Raw genomic sequence first — 14,877 nt, 5'->3', positions numbered from 1 at the left:
AATCAGAGTAAAACCTAGGAAGACTCAATACAAGCTGCGAAAAGACACCAGTCTGTAAACTGATCATGACATTCTGTTGTAGGTCAAGGTCCTGGACAGATCCACAGTCAGAGGACAGTGACACACTGGGAAAAGGACAGAGGACATGGACAGAAGCCACAGAAAAATGCTGTGCAAATGGCCCGTGTGCCTGTGAAAAGATTCCCAGCCTCCTTCAAAGTGAGAGAAAGGCAAAATGGAACCAAGATTGTGATGTCATTTCCATCAAGTTGGTAGAGACCGGAAGTAAGAAAGCATCCTTTTGGCTGGCTGGCTGGCAGGGATGCTCCTATATTACTGGTGGGAATGAAATGGGTCTTCAGCCACACATGGGGGTGGGCAGATTGTTAACGTTTGTCAATATGATGAAAGCGCACATCCCTCCTGGGAATTTATCCCACAGAGACATGCACCGGCGGGAAATGGTGCATAAATAGATAAATGATAGATAAAGCTGCACAGGGCAGTTTACCCCTAATACCTAATAGCAGGATATTGGCAACAACTTTAAGTCCACTCATAAAGGACTGGTTGGTTCCATAAATTACACTCCATTAAAAACTAGACAACTGTCTGTATACTAGTGTGGATAGGTCTCCCAGATAGATCTTTAGAAAGCAAGATGTGAGTAGCACACTGCCATTTGTGAAAAAAGGTTTCCTTGGTAGCTCAGATGGTAAAGATACTGGCTGCAGTGCAGGAGACCCAGGTTCAACCCCTGGGTCAGGAAGATCCCCTGGAGAAGGGAATGACAACCCACTCCAGTACTCTAGCCTGGAGAATCCCATGGACAGACTATGGGGTCACAAAAAGTTGGACACGACTGAGCAACTAACACTTTCACTTTATCTGTGGAAAAGGTGGGGAAGAGGAACACACACACACACACGTATTCATATTTGTTTGTTGTTGTGGACTCCAAATTCATATGTTGAAGTCTAACCCCCAATGTGACTGTACTTGGAGAAAGGACCTCTAAGGAGATAATTTACCTGAAAGCAGATCCTGACAGTGGGGCTCAATCCAATGTGGCTGATGTCCTTATAAGAAGAGGAAGACACCAGGGGTATACAGGCCTGGAGAGGGGCCGTGGGTGGGCACAGGAGAAGGCTATCTTCAAGCCAAGGAGAAGGGCTTCAGGAGAAATCAACCCTGACCACACCTTGGTCTCAGACGTTAGCCTCCAGAATTGTGAGGGAACACATTTTTGTTATTTAAGGCACCCATTCTGTGACGTTTTATTATGACAGCCCTAGCAGACACTTGTATGAGCATGGAACATCTTTAGAACGATGCCAAAGAAGCTAATAACAGAGGGTACCTCGTGAGGAGGGGGGCTGGGGGGGTTAAGAAAAGAGGAGTAATTTCTCACTGCGTATCCTTCTATGCTCCCTTTCATATTAAAAATGGTTGCAAGTAAAAAAAAAAACCTACTAGGAGCCGATTAAATTTTTCTTAATATGATAAAGATGATTTATCATAAGCTTGACAGCTAGTATCATATTAAATGGTGAAGCCATAAAGGCATTCCCACTAAAAATCAGGAGTAAGACAGGAATGCCTGGTAGCACTGCATTATCGAAAGTTCTGGATGGGCCAAGTAAGCCAATGCAATAAGACATGAATATTAGAAAGGGAGACAGAAAGGGAGACACCTGTATCATTATTTGCAGTTGATAGTGTTTATTACTATCATTTTTCAATATGGTGGCTGCAATGCATCTTTTATATATTTTTGTGATTTAGATCAATTTTTAAGGGGATCTTCTGTCATTCATTAATAAGCACAGAAATAGGGAGGTGAATATAGGCAACATTTAAACTTAGGCACCTGTGAATCGTATTTTTATATGTTAACTGCAATAATCCTTATTTGGGGGAATTTTAGACAGTGATTTAAGGAGACCATATTTATTTAAAAAGAATGTTGGCGTTAAAGGGCGAATTCACAGGAGGCTGGGCCGTGAGATTAGTAGGAGGAGGCCTTTACTTGACAGCTCGCCCATGAATTTCTCCCACCTCTAAGAGGCTTTCAACAAGCTGGAACCTGAGTATTATATGCTAGGTAATTGGCTGTAATTAATTCCACAACCTTGGGCCCCTCACAAGATTGCCTTGCCAAATGAAAGCAAAACACACTGAAGCAAACTCTTCCCTCCGCCTAACTCCACTGAGTGGGACTAGAGCCCTCTGACAGTGGGGCTCCCACTGCCAAAAACCCACTGACAGACTGTGTAATAAAATGCCCTCGCTAGGGAAGCCCTGGCCCAGGAAGGGAGGGCTGATGCTGCTCTTCATGATTGCTGTGTTCTTGATCCCACGGGCCCCAGCCACAGCCATGTAAGCCCCACTGGGGCCCAGTTGGCCAAACCATTTTCATACTTTCTTTACTTTGCTCCCAGTAGAACAAAGCAGTAGCCTGAGGGCTTTGTTCCAGGTATTGATTCTCATGAGCTGCTAGAAGAGTGTGGCAGTGGGGGTGGGGTGGATGTCTCAATTCTAGTTGCTCACCTCCTGTGGCCCAGCCCTACCTGATCAGCCTCCCAAGATGCTGATCTCAAAAGATGGCAATCAAGTTCCCCTATAGAGACTTCCCTCGTGATCCAGTGGTTAAGAATCTGCCTTGCAATGCAGTGAACACGGTCAGAGAACAAAGATCCTGTATGCCTCGGAGCAACCAAGTCTGGGTGCTGCAACTACTGAGCCCTCATGCTCTGGAGTCTGTGCAGCACAACTGGAGGGTCTGGGCAGCTCAGTGGAAGGTCTCACATGCCACAGCTAAGACCCAGTGCAGCTAAACACATAAGTATACAAACGTTGCTCCATAATCTGGTCTACTCACTGTACTCAGAATGATCTTTCAGAAACATAAATGGCATCATCCTCTGTTTAAAATCTCCCACTGGCTTTCCTTTGCTTTTAACATCAAGTCCAAGATCTTCTCTATGGTCTCCAAAGCTCTTCCTGATCTGCCCTTGTCTATCTCTTTAAGTTTATCTTGCATTGCTCACTCCAGACCACTGACCTTGCTGTTCCATAAAAGCAGAATGCTTGTCCCTTCACAGCCTGTTCCCTTCGTCCAGAAGTTCTTCTCCTAGGGTTCTACAGGGATTTCTGTTTCTCATCAGAAAAATCTCATCTCTGAACTTCCCCACTAAATTCTCCATCTGAGTTCTCCACTAACGAAAGACCTCTCCGTGCTTCTGTATAATTTATTGGTTTGCGTGTTTATTTCCTGTCTCCCAATCCCATCCCAAGAAGGCCCCTCCCATGAGAGCAGGGTCTTTGTCTTGGTCACTGCTGTGCTTCACACAGAGTAGGAAATAAAAAGACATGCTTAATTATTTTAACTGATTCAGTTCAGTTCAGTTCGGTTCAGTCGCTCAGTCGTGTCCAACTCTTTGCGACCCCATGAATCACAGCACGCCAGGCCTCCGCGTCCATCACCAACTCCTGGAGTTCACTCAAACTCATGTCCATCGAGTCGGTGATGCCATCCAGCCATCTCATTCTCTGTCGTCCCCTTCTCCTCCTGCCCCCAATCCCTCCCAGCATCAGAGTCTTTTCCAGTGAGTCAGCTCGTCACATGAGGTGGCCAAAGTATTGGAGTTTCAGCTTTAGCATCAGTCCAAATAGATGGCCAAGGACTTCGTTTATGTATCCGTATAAGATCAAAACCTATGGGTTTACTAGGCAGGTAATTGAACTTAAGGCTTCTCCTGCAAACATCCCCTTACCCCAAGGAGAGCTAATTTTTAATTTGCAATTTTGGCTTTTTCTTTGAAAGAAGTCCTCACTAACATCCATCGGTCACCCCCAAGTCAATACGCGTGACATTTTCTCGGTCTCTGGCAGACACATGCAGAGCTGTGGGGTGTGCTTGTTCTAGCCGAGGGCAAACAGGGCCATTCTGTCTTCTTGTCTCACCTCATGCTGTAAAGAAGTATCCTTTTTGCAGGTTCTCTCTCTTTTTTGTTGCATTCTTGTGCTTTTTATAGGCAACTGCTATTTAAAATGGCCCCATGTGTAGTCCTAAAGCATTATTTAGTGTTCCTGAGTGCAAGAAGGCTGTAATGCACCTTAAGCAGAAAATACCTGTCTTACATAAACTTCAGACATGAATGACAGTGCTGTTGGCTGTGAGTCCAGTGTTAATGAATCCATAATATATAGTAATCAAATCATCTTTAAACAGAAACAAAAATGGATTCTTTCTCATTGTGGTGCTGGAAAAAGACTCTCAGGAATCCCTTATAGCAGGGAGATCAAGCCAGTCAATCCTAAAGGAAATCAACCCTGAATATTCTTTGGATATGATGCTGAAGCTGAAGCTCAAATACTTTGACCATCTGATGCAAATAATCGACTCTTTGGAAAAGACCTTGATGCTGGGAAAGACTGAAGGCAAACGGAGAAGGAGGTGGCAGAGGATGACATGGTTAGATAGCATCACCAACTCAGTGGCCATGAATCTGAGCAAACTCTGGGAGACAGTGGAGGACGGAGGAGGCTGGCCTGTGGCAGTCCGTGGGGTTGCAGAGTTGGACGGCTTAGCGACTGAACAAGAGCAACATATAAAACCAGTTTATGCTTCGACTGGTGACCAGGGGCTCTTAGGAACCCAACTCCAGATCCTCCCCTAGGTGCAGTCGCTTGGTACTTGCTAATTCTGTGTTGGCGATGACTTCATACAGCAGAACTTCCAGAAATAATGACAATCAACTGTTTTTCTTTCTTGCCCCAATTGAATTACAGGATCTGTGTGAGCCCGAACTGCAGTTTCTTTGGCTTCAGGATGCCCAAGTGCAGGGTCAAGTTCAAGGGTCTAGAGCTCAGTGAACACCGTGACTGAGCCTCGGGCCCACGGGGGCAGCGCCTCGGGCCCACGGGGGCCCACAGTCTCTGGGCAAACCTATCGGGGTTGAGACTCCAAGGCTGCGTGTGGTTTGGTTTCTGGGATGGACTGGAACATTCCACGTCTGCGAGCGGCCCTTCTTCCTGCGGGGATCTGGCGTCATTCTCCCCCGTGAGAGGGAAGTGATTACACAGCATACCTGTGGCTGATGTTGGGCTGTTAAGAACCCCGTAAAACGAAGGTAAAACTAAGGCATAACTCGCCTGTTAGGCCACGCGCCTGAATGACTCTTTGCAAACATTTGCTGCGGGCCGATTTAGAGAAAGATCCTTACTGTTTTGAATCAAATTCCTGTTAAAAGCAGAGGCTCAAGTTTCTTTCCCTTGGTTTCTCCCTGCGCCTGGCCCCTGGTCGCTTGTTAAACACTCCTCCCCACTCCCCTCCCCCACACAGCCTGCCTGGGGGCCACATCCTTTTTTATGGGACTTCAGTGGCTCCTAAGGGCTTACATTCTCTCTCTTGTTTGCAGTAGGCTGCTGGGGGAGGGGGCCTGGGAGGGAGCAGAGGCCCAGAGGACCCACTGGGGCCACGAAACCAGTGAACAGAGGCTTGGCTTCTCTGTTGTCCACCCAGCTGGGGATGCCAGGTCAGCTTGTTTACAAGCGGAAGTTGACTGACTACAACCTTCCTTCTAGTGGGAGGGAGCTAGGGGGCTTAACAAAAGCTGCCGGGGAGACTTGGAGGCGATGGAGTTGGAGGAGGAGGAGGCGGGTGGGGAAGGCTCATTCTGGGAGCTGGAGTTTCCACTGGTCCTTGGGGGGACGGACCTGTGCTTTCCACCTGTGTGTATGCCCCTGTGTGCATAGATGTGCACGGGAGTGTGTGCATTCAGTGCGTGATCGTGTGTGCCCTGCAGAAGTGAACGTGGGCATGCCTGCATCTGAGTGTGTACAAGTGCATCCACACTCTATGCATGTGTGTGCATGTGCACTCCAATGTGTGCGTGTGTGTGCGTCGACATGTATGCATGCATGCACTTATGAGTGCAGAGGTGTGCAATAGGCACATGTGTGTCTTCAGTGTGCGTGCATGTATGGTGTGCACATCTGTGTGTATATGCACGTCCATACATGCGTGTGTCTGTGTGTGTCTGCGTTGTGAGCGTGGTGCTGGGGGTGTGCTGGCTTGGGGAGCAGCTCTTTGGAGCGGTGGGAGAGAAAGGGTGTGGTGGATCCAGGGAGTTCAGCCACAGAAAAGAAAGTTGATAACCAAAGAATTTTGTTTGGATTCTTACAGGGCAGGGAGGAAAAGCACCCCTTACTGTAGACTCTACCTTCCTAATATAAAACAGAAACCAAGGGGTCCAGTTTCGTAAAAAGTGGGCTGGCTAAGGCCTATGCAAGAGACAATTTTCCCAGTAACTAAAGTCGTAAAGAAACGTAGAATGAGTCAGGCCTTTTTCTCCCAAGACTCCCCTTTCTCTCCAGAGTCTCCGAGCCCTGTGCTGTGGTGTGGCCAGTCATTTGTTTGCAAAGTCAACTCTGATGGACAGCTGCTGGCCACTCAGACTGATGTCAGACCCAATGAACCTAAATGAGTGATAAGCCTTATTTGCTATGTCTGTTTGTCTAGACTCCATTTAAGAATCCTTTGGGAAGATAATTTATGGGAGATTGGGGAAATTTGAATATGAACTGGGTATTAGATGCTATTAGGGAATTAAAAAAATATATTTAGATATTTATTTGGCTGCATCAGGTCTGCATGCGGCCTGAGAACTCTTAGCTGTGACATGTGGGATCTAGTTCCCAGACCAGGGATGGAACCGGGCCCCCTCATTGGGGATGCTGAATCTTAGCCCCTGGACCACTAGGGAAATCACCATATTAGAGAATTGTTATTAATTTAGTTATATATGACAAAGGAACTTCAGATATGTGGGAGAATCCTCTTATTCTTCTTGGAGATACATGGCACAGTATTTAGTTGAAATGCCATGTAATTTATCTATAATTTACTTTTTTTTTTTTACTTAGAAAACAATTTATTGCACAAAATTTACATTTGTTGTAGATGATGGAAAACATGGTAAAAACAGCCTTGTGTGAATCCATTTTTCCTGGAGATTTTTCTGTGGAAAGTAAAGATTTCCTAATACATTCTTTTTATACAGTTGTTTACCAGTTGCGTTGGTAGTCAGTGTCTTGGGAAGTAAGGTATAAAACTGAAACAGATCAGAAGAGCGCAGGGGGAAGGCCACTGCCGAAGAGTAACCTCCAGGAACTCAGCATTTTTCAGGGCAGGGACTATGCTGTGGAGTCCTCACAATGTGGTTTGATTATCTGAAGCCATTCATTACGATATTCAACCAGACCCAGAGCATCTGGGATGTTGTCTCCTTCTGACACAAACTTCAGCAGAATCGCGATTGGGATTTCTTAGAACAGCCTTCATCACAGAGCAGCTTTGTGATCCCTCCTCCAGGGACACGGACACAAAACTCAGAATCGTCTGTTTCAGGAATGCATGGGTTTTTTTCCATTTCTTCCCAGTTGAGGCTCTGTATTTTATTCTGAACACTTTTTTGCATGGAAGGTGTAAAAAGGTACCTAAAGGGGGTACTGAGCACCTGGAGGTCATTACGGTGATAAGAGTGGCTGCTAGAAAGAACCACCCCTTTGGCGCAGCCGCTGCATTTCACCCAGGAAAGCAGGTTTTCACAGAATGACTTTGATTTATACTTAATAAAAATGGATCTGAACTGAAGAGTCACTAGTTTCTTTGAAGGCAATGCATACACTTCTGCATTTATACTGAGCTCCACTGAATTCTCTTCTGCAGTTGCATATGGATTGTTTCCAACCATTGGCACAAGACAGTCAGTATAGAAGTAACCAATCTTATGCATATTCAGTGTGGAAATAATCAGATCTATTGCAAGCTGGCCAACATTTCCAACAGATACTGCTGGCATTAGGAGGGTGCACCCCGCAAGGTTGGGGACCGAGTGCCCGCAGGGGAGGAACATGGTTTCACTGGCGGCACGAAGAGCCGGTGGCTGGAAGTACGGTTGGACGGCCTATGATTTACTTTTAAATGGTTTAGCGAGCGCGAGAGCAAAATGTTAACAATTGTTGACTCTGGGTAATAGATGTATTTCTGTTTCTCTTTGTGCTTGAGAATATCAACAGTAAAAAAAGAAAAAGTGCTTTGGGAGAAAACTACTTAAAAAATAAATCTAACGTGTTGCATGAAAAAAAAATTCTTTGGTGTTTTCTAAAGCAGAGCCTTAGGATCAGAGAAGCTTCTTGTCTCTCCTGGTGCCAACCTGGAGTTGAGGCAGGTGGCAGGAATCAGCTTTGAGAACTGGATTGGTCCTGTGGGGACAGTGTGGGCAGCAGGCATTGCCTGGCTTCCTGATCTCTTCTACCCAAACACATCCCAAATGTCGAGTTAGGAGAGTGGTTGACCTTGACATTCAACACAGGCTATGGCCTCTTCTGTATGTCTCCTTAGAGTATAATATCACTCTGCGTCAGAAGTTTCATCTTCCCCAGGAAGCCGGATCCCAGATGGAATTCACTAGGAGCAGAGACTGCTTTTTATCAGTCTTGACCTGTCCAAGTCCAAGCGTGGCAATGAACTTGCTGTGGGCCAGGGAGACAAGCATTATCTCATTCAAGCTCACCCCGACCCTGTGAGATTGACACCATTCTAACTCCCACTTTACAGATTGGAAAACTGAGGCCTGAGAGATCATTTAGTTATGTGAAGTCACCTGGACAGGTGGAGCTGGCATTCACCCATGGGATCTGGTCTGTGGAATCCAGAACCAGCCTTCTTACTACCAAACATGTATGGCGGCTGTAGTGGCAGAGTACATGCACGGTCTGTGGCTTAATTCATGGAACACATGGGTCATTTTTCATTGAACTTTCTTATAATACGATTTCTCGAGAGCTGGAACAGCATCATCTCCACCAAGCAGTCCACACCCTTAGGCTCCCATCTGCCCTATTTGGTGCCCCTCCTTTTCCTCTGGGCATATGAAAATAAAGTCTCCAACAAGTTCAAGAAACTCCCCTTAACACACACCTTCCTCTATAAAGGCAAATGGTCTCTTTGCTCTTTTGTGACTTTTTCTCCATTTTAAGGCTTCCGTGGTTATTTCTTTGATCTTGCTTAGATAAAAATGTTCCAAGGGTGTGCGCGTGCAGTGGAGTGGCAGGCATGGAGCCTTGTTTGGGGACCCCAACCTCCCAGAATGCCACAGGATCTCCCCTACAATTTTGTTGGCTCCCATGTGCCCCAGAATATAACACATGTGCCATCAACACATTTTGATACATCTCCCAGGACCTAGTACTTTGCATACAAGTGGGCTTTCAAAAAACATTTGTTGAAGCAACACATACTGGTTAAAGTGCCCGACAGTAGAAAGAATCATCAAGACGGTGTCTCAGATGCCACCCTGGAGACAGCGTGAAAATCTGAGACCATCTGTCAGGTTTCTGGAAGGCAGAAAAAAAAAAGCCATCAATTTTCCTGAAATAGTACAAACAGGATTTCCTGGAGGGAGCCAAACTGAGGAGCAGGCTGCATTCTGGAAATGGAAAATGCAACCTTTGCTTGCCATTTGGGGCTGACTGGGTGGATTTCTGCTGGCAGCTGTGGAGGCTTCCTGTGTCCGGTGGGGCCCCCGGTCATTCAGCAATGACCTGTGAGCAGGTGGGCACAGGAGAACTGACAGACGGTTCATCTACCTGTAAAGACCTGGATGTGAATATCGGTAAAATTGCCCTTTACCACAGGGGAGCCAGGATTTGCCTGTCTCTGCCTTGGTGACCCTCCCTCTCTGCAGAAATGAGGTTACCCAGTTGGGGTTCAAACCCAGGCTCCTCCAGTTACCAGATGTGTGACCTTGTGCTGGGTATGCTTTTTTTTTTTTTAATTTATTTATTTGGCTGAGCTGGGTCTTAGTTGTGGCACGTGGCATCTAGTTCCCTGACCAGGGATCAAACCTAGGCCCCCTGCTGTGTGAGTGTGGAGTCTTAGCCACTGGACCACCAGGGAAGTCTCTGACATACCCTTTCTGTGCCTCAGTTTTGTCATCTATACCATGACCATTAGACCAGCACCTGCCTCATGACGCTGTTGGGGATGAATGGAGCTCATAAAAGGAAGGCATTTGAAACAGTGCCTGGCGCACTCCCGTGTTTGCCAAACATTAGCTGTTTGTGTTTCCACAGTTACGCTGCCCCTTCACTCCTGCCTGGAGCCTCTCCACCCCCACGGTTCCTGGTCCAGCCCGGATGTCCCTCTCTGCCCACTTATCCACCCTGAAGCCCAGGGGTCTGCTGACCACCTGGATCTAAGAAGCCAGTGTCTGAGTTTCCCAGGAGCCGCTGTAACAAATTACCACAGACCTGGAGGCTTCAAACAAGAGAAGTGTCTTCCCTCACAGTTCTGGAGGCCAGCGGTCCAAAATCAAGGTGTTCACAGGCTGTGTCCCCTCTGAAGGCCCCAGGGAAGCATCCTCCATTGTCTCTTCCGGCTTCTAGCAGACTGGTGTTGCTTGGCCTGGGGCTGCGTCACTCCAGTCTCTGCCTTTGTCTGCACAGGACCTTCCCCTCCCCTCCCTGTGCCTTCCTTGGTGCCTCCTTTCCCTCCTTCTTATAAAGATGGTTGTCATTTTATTTATTTATGTGTTTTTCCATGCCAAGGCACATATGGGATCTTAGTTCCTTGACCAGGAATTGAACCTGAGCCCCCTGCAGTGAAAATGTGGAGTCTTGACCACTGGACTGCCAGGGAAGTCCCTTGTCATTGGATTTAGGGCCCATTTGGATAATCCAGGATCCTTACATTTCTAGATCCTTAACTTAATCACATCTGCAAAGACTCTTTTTCCAAATAAGGTCACATTCACCGCATCTCCGTGGGCACATCTTCTGCGGAGGCCATTGTTCATCCCCTGCAGCCGTCAGCTTCCTTCTCAGGAATGTCACTGGAATCTGTCACTTTCTCTGCATCCCAGTGGTCTCCAGCTCAGACCTGATCATTTCTGTCTGAGCCTCTCAGAACTCCCCACTGTTTCATCCTGCCTTTGGTCGCTTTCTTTCCAAGCCATCGTCCCAGTTTTGGAAGTTGTGTTTCCAGTACGGCAGCCACCAGTCGCATGTGACAACTGAGCACTTGAAATGTTGTGCTGTAAGTGTAAAGTACACATCCATTTCTTAAAATCAGTATAAAAAATAATGTAAAATACCCAGTAAAATTTTTAAATGGATCATGTATAGAAAATGATGATATTTTAGATATATTGGGGTAAATAAGATATATTGATATAATTAAAATGAATTGCACCAGTTTTGTTTTAACATTTTATTTTTGCAATTTTTATTTATTTATTTGGCTGTACCACGTCTTAGTTGTGGCATGTGGGATCTTTAGTTGTGGCAAGAAAACTCTTAGTTGCCACTTGTGGGATCTAGTTCCCATACCAGGCCCCTGCATTAGGAGTGGGCCACAGGGAAGTCCCTCATTTTACCTTTTTTAACATGATGATTAGAAAATGTACAAAGACAAATATGGCTTGCTCTACACATCTATTGGACAGTGCTGGTCTGAAGTGTATCAGTCTCTGATTGTCTACCCATCTGTGTCAGGTGTCTCTACCTGTGTAATAGGCCACTCCCCAAACTTAGTGGCTTAAAAATAACACATTTCTCGTGCTTTGGGAGGTTGGCTCAGAGGTTCCCTGTTGGTGTCACTTGGATTCGCTGTAGTGCATTCTGTTTGATGATCTACTGGGCTGGAAGGCCCAAGATGGCCTTGGGTCATCACAAGTAGCTGGCACTTGGCCTTGGGTCTCCATCCCGTGGCCTCCCATCTTGCAGTTGGTTAGCCTGACTTTCTTGAATGGAGCTCTTAGGGTAGCATTCCAAGAAGATGGAGGCTGCAAAGACTCTTTGGACTTCGTTTCCAATCACCTCTGCCAGATCCTATTGGTTAAAGCAAGTCCTGTGTCCAGTTCAGATGCAAGAGCGGGTAGAGCCAGACTCCACCTATGGGAAAGAGGAGGGACAAAATCACATTGCAAATATCAAAAAGGTGTGTGTATACTGGGAGGGGAAGAGCTACACCTCCTGAAGCCTGCGCACCCTAGAACCTGTGCTTCAAAACACAAGGAGTCGCCGCAATGAGAAGCCCGCGCACTGCAATGAAGAGAGGAGCTCACCACAACTGGAGAAAGCCCGTGCTCAGCAAAGAAGACCCAGCGCAGCCAAAAGTAAATAATAAAACTAAATTAAAAAATAAAAACAGTAGAGTGTCTCCATCTCTCCTGCACCCACCCGCCCACCCTGCAGGGTCCAGAGTATCTGGCTTCCTGTCCCCATGATTAAGGCATATTCATGGAGCTGTCTTTTTGAATTGCTTTACCCACATACGGGCTTCCCAGGTGGCGTTAGTGGTAAAGAACCTGCCTGCCAGTGCAGGAGGCATAAGAGATGCGGGTTCAATCCCTGGGTAGGGCAGATCCCCTGGAGAAGGGCCTGGCAATCCACTCCAGTGTTCCTGCCTAGAGAATCCCATGGACACAGGAGCCCGGTGGGCTACAGTCCTTGTGCTTGCAAAGAGTGGAACACGACTAAAGTGGCTTGGTACACACGCAGACACATAAATGCATACATAGCACACCCTGCTCCCTTCCCTGGCTGCAGGGTTAGCCCGGTCTCTTTCAGGGAGACTCAGAGATGTTTGATAAATGCCCACATTTGCAAATTTTCAGACAACAGTCCCTTCAGATTCGCTTTAGAATAAACACGGCGGCGGACTGGGTTTTCTCCGGCTGAGTGAAACTGGAGAGACATTTCTGTTTGTAGCTTTTGAGTTGGCTTACGGCTGAAAAGAAACACAAAGCATCCAAAGTTCTGTCCCCAGGTTTGAGGCACATTCGTGGGTTTTTTTCTTTCCCACTTTGGATCACTTTATCAACATGCTGCAGGCACGGTTCCTGCTTTATTTTCTCAGGTGTCATGTAAACACATCAGACTTCTAATACGAAGGAAGCTGGCAGCCTTGCCTTAAAAAAGCACCCCCAACCCACCTTCACATACAGGGCTTTTCATAAGAGTATGAGGGTTATTGATGCAGCGTCCAGACAGACCAGCCGGCGAAGGCTTCCAACCTCAAAACATTCATAAAAATCACTTCTTTTTCTTGGATCAAAGGAGGGGGCTGAGGCGAGCTTTCAAGAAGATTTTAAGAAGGAGCTGGCAGGATGTGGTGGCTTATTCTTTCAGACAGGAGGACACACAGGAGAAGTAGTGTGATGGTGTGAAATGGCCAAGAGGAGGGGCGAGGGGCGAAATCTGGGTTTCAGAGTGAGGGCAGGGGAGGAGCCTAGCAGCTGAGGGTGGGCGCGAGGTGTTGAGGTGGCACCGGGGAGATGAAACAGGATCTGGGATCAGGCAAATTCATTTGTTCATTCATTCAGACTGGGGATCAGTGTTCCGATCACTTCTTTTTCATCCCATTGGTGAAGGTGGGAGTTCCAGCCACAAACGGTATGAGATGGTTGAACACAATATCTGCCAACCCCAGACAGATGAAGTTGGCAGGAGTTTCTGAACCACCCACACTCACAGCCTTGGGGAGGACACCACCTAGCACCCAGGGACAATGGGAACCAGCCAGGGCTGCGGGTGGCAGGCTTCGTGGTAACAAGAGGATGAGATGCTCCACGGCTCCCATGGGAGGATGTGATGGCTCCTTTGAATCGTGTCAGAGGTTGAGGCGGGTGAGATCCATTAGAGGACCAGATGGCTGGGTGAGGAGCTTATCAGATAAGAGGAGGGACAGGCAGGCCTTCCAGGCTCTCAGGCTCAAAGCTGTCAAGGCAGCACTTGAAAACGTAGGTCTTACAAACACTGTCAGCAAACTTTCTTTGGTAAAGGGGCAGCTAATAAGTATTTTCGACTTTGAGAGCCAAGAGGCACCATCTACGATGCAGGTACTTATGCAATAAGAGATGGAACACATTTCCACAAAAATTTTATTGATAAAATTCAGAAAGCAGTCATCACAACTGAGTGCAATGTTTTATTTTTCATATTATTTATTTGGCTGCATCAGGTCTTAGCTGTGGCATGAAGGGTCTTCATTGCATCACGTGGGTTCTTTCATTGGGGCACACGGAATCTCTAGTTGCGGGTCGAGGGTTCAGTAATTGTGACTCGAGGGCTTAGTTGCTCCGTGGCATATGGGAGCCTAGTTCCCCAACCAGGGATCGAATCCATGGCCCCTGCATTGCAAGGTGGGTTCTTAACCACTGGACCACTGAGGAAGACCCCTTGAGTACAGTGTTTTATGATGTAAATCTAAAAATGAGAACGGAGTTCTTTTATGGGGAAGGACAACATTTTTGCCCAACTGGAGCATAAAGTTAGTGTTCCTTGTCACCAAATGGCTGGTACACATTCATCTGTAAAATCCATTTTTGGCTCATAGGTCAGACAAAAATAGGCAGTGGGTTAGGGTGGATTTGTCCTGCGGGCTGTGCTTTGCTGATCTCTCACTTAGACAAATCCTTACCCTGTGTTGGATGCTGCATTAGGCTATGGATGGATAAGGCAGTACCTCTGACTTCAGGAGGCTCACAGTCTGATTGATGGGATGGACTCACAAATAAAGAGCAGAGACAGTATGATCAGTTCTGTGATACAGATACATTGGCAACTCTGCTTAGGGGATCCTAGTGCTTCCTGGGAAGAAAGCTTCCCAGGAGAGGTGACTTTTGATGAGGTGAAGGCATGCATCCCAAGGCAAAGTGGGGGAAGGGAATCTAGGTAAAAGGCTGCCTTGTGCAAACATGAGAACCAGTGGGAAAGCCTGACCCACTTGGGGACCTCTGAGTCTTCAGAGTAATCTCAGCCCTGTGGGGAAGTGGGATAAGGGGGCGGGAACAGTAGGAAGGACCT

The 14,877-nt window shown here is 46.9% G+C and overlaps 1 pseudogene; it reads right to left on the bottom strand.

Moving 5' to 3' along the window:
* Nucleotides 1–7,113: 7,113 nt before the first annotated feature.
* LOC148774870 (proteasome assembly chaperone 2 pseudogene) lies at nucleotides 7,114–8,021 on the bottom strand (annotated as a pseudogene).
* Nucleotides 8,022–14,877: the final 6,856 nt, after the last annotated feature.

Source organism: Moschus berezovskii, chromosome 19 (genome assembly GCF_049115385.1).
Source record: "Moschus berezovskii isolate FMDL1 chromosome 19, NW_MosBer_1.0, whole genome shotgun sequence".
NCBI lineage: Eukaryota > Metazoa > Chordata > Mammalia > Artiodactyla > Moschidae > Moschus > Moschus berezovskii.
The sequence above is the reverse complement of the archived record's forward strand: the minus strand, read 5'-3'. Positions and strand labels throughout refer to the sequence as shown.